Here is a 6,402-nt window from a genome sequence, read left to right as displayed (position 1 = left end):
CGAGAAATCACCCTCCAGGGGGGATGGCCACGCCGCAATCCCTTCTCCTTCATCCTCCTCTCGGGATCTTGGGCACGCACGCACACGCACCCGGTGTGAGTTTAAGCCGCCGGGTCCGGGACGCGAACCGCGGTCAACTACATGAGAGTCCAGCAACATAGCCATTACGCCAACTGCTGGTCCCTGCCTGGTGTGATTTTTAAGTCACCAGGTCCAGGTGCTGGGTATGTGCGAGTCCAGCACCTTAACCATCACGCCACCAGCTGCCCTGTCCCCATTTTTTAAATAAAATAATTATTTAACTTTTTTATTATAGGTGGTAATATTGTCCAGTTTGATCAGAGAGACAGAGAGAGGGAAAGTGAGAAAGCAAGCCACCAGGTCTGGGACTTGAACAGTAGTCACCCATGTGGGAGTCCAGCGTCCTTAACCACCACGCCACCTGCTGGCCCCAACCCGTTTTTTTTTTTTAAAGGATTATTTTATTTCGGTTCTTATCATCATTATTATTTGTTTAATTTGACCAGAGAGAGACAGAGAGAAAGGGAAAGTAGGAAAGCAAGCCTCCAGGTCTAGGACTTGAACCATGGTCGTCTATGTGGGAGGCCAGCACCTCAACCATCGTGCCACCTGCCGGCCCCTTGTTTTTTAAATTGTATTTATTTTTTTATTTCCATTTATTATTACCTTTTAATTTGACCAGAGAGAGAGAGAGGGAAAGTGAGAAAGTAAGCTGCCAGGTCCAGGACTCTGACTGCAGTCGGCAGGTGGGATCCAGCATCGACCTCCACGCCACCTGCCACCCCCTCTCCTTTATTTTCATCAAAGTAATTCTGATCCTTAGAACGAGGAGTGTTCTTTCTTTTCCTAATTTCTGGAACAGTGTAGTTGTTTTTTGTTTGTTTGTTTCATGGTCAGGGTGTAAACGCACTTGCCAGAGAAAGACAGAGGCACAGAAAGGATGCACCCCCCATGGGGCATGGGCAGCCAGTCCCTTCTCCTCTCTCCGTCTTGTTGGGATTTGGGTCACACATGCGCACGTGCCCAGCATGTTTTTCAAACCTCTAGGGCAGAATTTGAATAGTGGTGGGCAATTTGGGATCTGGCTACCTTAACCATTAAGCTACAGGGCTGACCTTGGAAAAGTTTATATAAAATTAAAATGATCTGCACTGGGGCTGACAGGTGGCGTGGTGGTTAAGGTGCTGGACTCCCAGATGGCTGACCATGGTTCCATGGTTCAAGCCTGGACCTAGTAGCCTGCTTTCTCACTTTCTCTCTCTCTCTCTCTGGTCAAGTTAAAAAAAATAATGATGATGATGAATAAAATTTAAAAAGATAATTCTTTTTTTGTTAAAGGAGTATTTTATTTAACTTAATTAATTAGTTAATTTAAATTTGACCAGAGAGGGACAGAGTGAGTGAGAGAGAGAGAAAGAGAGAGAGAATGCAAGCTGCCAGGTCTGGGACCTGAACCACGGCTGCTCTTGTGGGAGTCCAACGCTCTTAACCACCATGCCATCTGCTGGCCTCGTAAATAAGATCATTCTTCTTTAAAAAATGATCTGCGGGGGACAGTAAGTAGGTGGCGTGGTGGTTAAGGGCTCTGGGCTCCCACACGGCTGACTGTGGTTCGAGTCCCAGACCTGGCGGCTTGCTTTCTCACTTTCCCTCTCTCTCTCTCTGATCAAACTAAACATAAATAAAGTTAAATAAAATAATTCTTTACAAAAAGAAAAAATCAGCACTTGTAAAGTTTGGAGCAACTTGCCTTGGTGACGTCATTCTCGACTCTCCCTCTCACATCTCTCACCTCTAATTCATTTGCAGATTATGTTTACCTTTAAATTAAGTTCAGAATCCAACTACTTCTCTTTTTATAAAAAAGAATTAATTAATTTATCATCATCATTATTATTATTTAGAGAAAAGAGTTTTTGCTATAGGGCACATGCACTCTCCAGAGAGACAAAAACCGGGAAATCACCCCCCAGGGGGGATGGCCACGCCGCAATCCCTTCTCAGTTCTCCTCTGGGGATCTTGGGCACCCATGCACACGTGCCCAGCATGAGTTTTAAGCCACTGGGTCTGGAATTTCAACCGCATGGACTATGTGGGAGTCCAGCAATGTAACCATTGCGCCATCTGCTGGTCCTTGTTATTATTTTTGTAATTCACCAGAGAGAGAGGGAGAGGGAGAGAGAGGGAGAGAGAGAGCGCGCACAAGCCACCAGGTCTGGTACTCAAACCACACTAGGTCATGTGGGAGTCTAGTCCAGCCCCTCGACGACTTCTTTATTTATTTTAGAGATTTTTCCTAGAAGGCCTGTGCACCATTGCGCCATCTGCTGGTCCTTGTTATTATTTTTGTAATTCACCAGAGAGAGAGGGAGAGGGAGAGAGAGGGAGAGAGAGAGCGCGCACAAGCCACCAGGTCTGGTACTCAAACCACACTAGGTCATGTGGGAGTCTAGTCCAGCCCCTCGACGACTTCTTTATTTATTTTAGAGATTTTTCCTAGAAGGCCTGTGCACTAGCCAGAGAGACAGAAAGACAGAAAAAATCACCCCCCAGGGGGGATGGCCATGGCCATGCCACAGTCCCTTCTCCTCAATCCTCCTCTTCAGATTTTGGGCACTCACACACACGCCCGGCATGATTTTCAAGCCTCCAGGTCCAGGACTTGAACTGTGGTCGGCTATATGGGAGTCCAGTGCCTTAACCACTATGCTGTCTGTGGGCCCCTTACTTCTTTATTTTTTTAAATTCACTTGACAGAGGGTGCATGTGCTCAGCAGAGAGAGAGAAAGGCGGAGAGGGAGAAAGTACCTCCTCGTGGGGTGTGGTCGCACCCTAATTTCTTTTCTCTTTCTTCATCCTATCAGCATTTTTTACCATGCATGCATACATACCTGGAATGTTTCTCAAGTTGCCAGGGCTGGGATTCTAACCCCACAGCCAGTCATGTGGGAACTGGCTCCCTTAACAACCAGGTCATGAGGCCAGCCCACTTCCCTTTTATTTACTTATCTATTTATTTATTTATTTTAAATTTTATTCATTTATTTTTAATTTGACCAGAGAGAGACACAGAGAGAGAGACCTAGAGAGAGAGAGAGAGAAAGTGAGCCGCCAGGTCTGGGGACTCGAACCAGAGTTGGCCATGTGGGAGTGTCCAGCGCTATAATCACCATGCCACCTGCTGGTCCCGTTTATTTATTTTTATGTGCCGTCATCAGAGTGAGAGAGAACCCCTGAGGGGTATGCTCACTCTACAATGCTTTCTCCTCCAGTTCGCCATCCTGTGAGGATTTGGGGCACATGTGCTCATGCGCTTGGCATGTTTTTAAGCGGTCAGAGCCAGGACTCGAACCAGTCAACCATGTGGGACCTGGCTCCCTATGTGTCGTGCTTAACCGTTGTGCTATAAGGCCTGCCTGAGAATCCAGCTACTACTCACAACCACGACTACCCCCTTGGTCCACATCACTACCATCTCTCACCTCCATTGTCTTGGTAAACTTTTCTTAATTTGTTAAAGAATTATTTTATTTTATTTAACTTTATTTACTCACTTACAATTTAGTCAGAGAGGGACAGAGTGAGAGAGGAAAGTGAGAAAGCAAGCCGCCAGGTCCAGGACTTGAACCACAATCGGCCATGTGGGAGTCCAGCGCCATTAACCACCACGCCACCTGCTGGTCCTTTTTGGTAACCTTCTAATTGGCCTAGTTGCCTGTGTCCAACCAGCCATCATGGCATTTTAAACATGTGGGTCAGACTATGTCGCTCTTTGCTCAAATCCCCCTGGCCGCCAATCTCACTTAGAAGAGCCCAAGTTCTTACAGTTGCCCACAGGCCCCTCCCATGACCTGGCCACCTGGGGCTCGCTCCGGGCCACACAGGCCCCCTCGCTGCTCCTCAGAACAGTGTTCCCCAGTCAAGGCCTGTGCACTCGGGGTTGCTGCACCCGGAACATTTTCTCCACAGAAGTTCACGCTCATTTTTCTCATGCTCCTTCATTTTTCTCAGCTCTCTGTTCCATTGTCACCTCAGTACTATAGACAACATAGCAAATGTTGGGCCAGCAGGTGGTATGGAGGGTAAGGCACTAGATCCTACATGGCCGGCTACGTGGTTCGAGTCCCAGACCTGGCGGCTTGCAAATCACACCAGGCACGTGTGCATGAGTGCTCAAAATCCCGAGAGGAGAATGGAGAAGAGACTGAAGCATGGCCATCTGCCCCCCTCTGGGGGATGACTTTTCACTTTCCCTCTCTCTCTCTGGCTTTCTCTGGCAAGTGCATGCACCCTATAGCAAAACCAATACAAATAGGAACCAGCAGATGGCATAATGGTTACTTTAGTGGACCGCGGTTTGAGTCCCAGACCCAGCAGCTTAAAACTCATACCCGGCACATGTGCGCGTGCGCCCAAAATCCTGAGAGGAGAAGGGGGAGAAGGAATTGCAGTGTGGCCATCCCCCCATGGGGGGTGATTTCTTGTTTTCTGTCTTTCTGTCTCTCTGGTGAGCGCAAGTGCCTTATAGCAAATTGCTCTTTTGCAAAAACAAAAACAAAAACAAACAAACAAATAAAAACAGCAGATGCCTCCTGAATTCCCATCTCCTTTTCTGTGTGTCTTGTTGTTTTCTTCATCTCCTGTTTGTTTATTTATTTATTTATGTATTATTTCTAACCTGAGTCATGCCACAGAATCTAAATGCTAAGAGGGCAGGGACTCTCTCTCTATCCCCAGGCGCTAGAACAAGCCCTGGCAGTAAGAAGTGCTTGATATATGCTTTTCGAAACAACAACTTTTTTAAAGGAATTCAACAAGAAAAGGTAGTAAGTACCTTTTATGAAAAGGACTTTCAAGCTCTCTGAGCCCACAACTTAACTAAAATAACTTTATAATGTGTCTTCACAGAAAACATTTACCGCCTCGCCCCCAGCAGTGAGATGGATGGGATCTGGTACACTGAGCGTCACTTAAAATGTCATCAAAAATTATCATAATCACTCCTGAGACCAGCAGATGGCGTAATGGCTATGTCACCGGACTCCTACATAGTCGACTGCAGTTCGAGTCCTGGACCTGGTGCTTAAATCTCATGCCAGGTGCGTGTGCATGTGTGCCCAAGATCCTGAGAGGAGAATGGAGAAGGGATTGTAGTGTGGCCATCCCCCCTGGGGGGTGATTTCTCTTTCGGCAAGTGCACCTGCTCTATAGCAAAACTGTCCTTCCCCCCCCAAAAAAAAAAAAAAAAGAAAGAAAGGAAGGAAGAAAGAATTGGTAATAGAGAGTGGTAAAAAGAGGCAGTTACCCCTTGTTCGTCCTTAAATCAAACCCATCCCCTCCAGGCGGCACCTTGCAGGCCTGCCCTGGGAGAAATAAAGTCCTGTGCACAGCCCCGGCAGCCCGTGCCAAAGCCCCCAGCCGAGATGGGGAGGCCGCAGTGGGAATGTGGCGTTGGCAGCAGGGACGGGGAGGGGATGGCTCCGAGCAGGGGGCCATCGTGGAGGGTCCATATTCTCATGCCGCAGTCTCGGCCCACTGCTACCAGGATTCCTTCGTCCTCCTGACGGAGCGGGGCAGACAGGCCACTCATTCGCCTGCCCTTCGAGCTGCATTAGACACTTCCAGGCCCTCAGGTGCCGCAGCTTGATCTCTGCCGACATGCCTGATGCCATCAGGGCTCCTCTTCTTGGAGGATCTGCACAGAGGTCACAGCCGCGTCGTGGAGCAGGTGAGCGGCCTGCCAACCCCTGCCTTGGTTTGGCGCATGCAGATCAAAGGCAGCCACTACATAGCAGAGGAGCCCGGAGAGCAAACTGCTGGGCCAGGACACCACTATGGGCTCCATCTGGGTGTTGGTGTCTTGTCACCACGTGGGTCGGCTGGACACCCCCCCCCCTCCCCAGGCAAGCCCTTACTAAAGCAGTGATTTGCCTGGACGCTCAGGAACTGTGCACAGGACCAAGCATCGGGTACCTGGAAACCGCAAAGCATGCCGGGCCAGTCTATTGCTGGGTGACAACTGACAAACGGAGACGCTGAGAACAGCGTGGCACCGCCAGGAGTGTCTCCTTGGGTCTCATGAGGCCCAGCGAGGCCCCGCACAGAAGTCATCTGGTCAGTGACGTGTGATTTTGAGCATGCGCACCGTGTGTGTGTGTGTGTGTGTGTGTGTGTGTGTGTGTGTAGGGTCTTCGGGCCTCGCAGGCTGCGGATGCCGCACGTGCAGCCTCCCACTTTGACCTAGTTCACTGTGAAGAGTGGGTCACGTTGGCATCCGCCAGAATGAGGTTAAATCGGGCACTTGCCAAAGCGGAAGGGCCGCAGCTCTGCACCCGGACCCTCTGTCTCTGCACGCAGCTCGGTCGCAGCTCCTGGGCTAA

At 49.3% G+C, this 6,402-nt stretch overlaps 1 pseudogene; it reads right to left on the bottom strand.

Annotated features, from left to right (window-relative positions):
* LOC114006579 (DDB1- and CUL4-associated factor 4-like) overlaps positions 1–6,133 on the bottom strand; it is a 25,704-nt pseudogene extending 19,571 nt beyond the window's left edge.
* Between the last annotated feature and the right edge of the window lie 269 nt (positions 6,134–6,402).

The sequence above is a fragment of the Tupaia chinensis genome, unplaced genomic scaffold (assembly GCF_000334495.1).
Source record: "Tupaia chinensis unplaced genomic scaffold, TupChi_1.0 Scaffold149011_1, whole genome shotgun sequence".
In the NCBI taxonomy this organism is placed as follows: domain Eukaryota; kingdom Metazoa; phylum Chordata; class Mammalia; order Scandentia; family Tupaiidae; genus Tupaia; species Tupaia belangeri.
This window is presented reverse-complemented; position numbering and strand designations above follow the sequence as displayed.